Source organism: Propithecus coquereli, unplaced genomic scaffold (assembly GCF_000956105.1).
Source record: "Propithecus coquereli isolate 6110/MARCELLA unplaced genomic scaffold, Pcoq_1.0 Scaffold55, whole genome shotgun sequence".
Classification (NCBI taxonomy): Eukaryota; Metazoa; Chordata; class Mammalia; order Primates; family Indriidae; genus Propithecus; species Propithecus coquereli.
In genome coordinates, this window is record NW_012151396.1 from 4,195,930 (window position 1) to 4,197,043 (window position 1,114).

A 1,114-nucleotide genomic window follows, 5' to 3' on the forward strand; every position below is an offset into this window, starting at 1 on the left:
CTGCTATGCACCATTTGTTGTTAGTGTCAACGATACAACAGTCAGTTAGACATAGCCTTGTTCTTGAAGGAGCTCATAGTCTGTTAGCACAGCACGAGGCAATAATGATCACTTTCTAGGGAAAACTACATTAACAAAATATAAGATTCTGATGCAATAAGCTATTCTAACTTTTGGAATATATGTGATCTAGCATTGTCAGCATTGCTGATAAGGTCTGAGTAAGATGCAAATGTGTGAAAAGTAAAATCATATTTTGATCCTAATGGAGTTACAAATGTGGATTCTTTTCTCTACCAAGTATTCTGAGCCAAATATTTCTGAAATTGAAACCTCAAATATAAAGGAGGATAATTGGGTCTTATTTTTTATAATTATTTTTTGGCAAACTTTGAAGAGAGCAGTTAGTTTAAGGTGTGGGTCTATATGATATCCTGAAGGATTGATTATTAGTAAATGTACATAATTTAGAAGTATATATAACACTCAGAATACAAATAGTACTCCAGCACTCAAACAGTTGGTAAGGGAAAGCTTCTTCTATTTAATTTTAGTTTTTTTTTTTTTTTTTTTAAATCAAAGTAGGGTTCTATACTCTTCTTAGCCTATATTTCTTCAATTCAAAAGAGTCCTAAGGTCACTTAATATAATTCTACAATTATGAAGTTGTTAAAAATTGCTTGTTTCTTAGTAATTGAAAAGCAGATATCCTGTTTGGTTCAATCTGAGCTCAAGTGAATACAAAAAATGAGGCAACAAAATCATAAAAAGACCTAATGATGGTAAGATATTGTTGTGTAGTGCAAAAGTTATCTCATTCTTTAATGATAGATATTTTTCCTATTGTAATCAAGTCATCGGTCATTTATCTAAGTAGATAAAATCCATATAAACAGGTAAAATATAATAAACAGTTTTACCTTGAACATATTAGAGAATGTTCTAGTGATTTGTAGCAATACATATTATAACAAAATTCCTATAGAATGATGTACCCTTGATGTTCATCAAAAATGCTTTGGTTCCATAAAAATCAAAGCAAATTAGTTCCCCAACATAAACATTATTTTCATAATGCTTTTTAAAGGTAAAGAATATATCTACAGGGAATAAA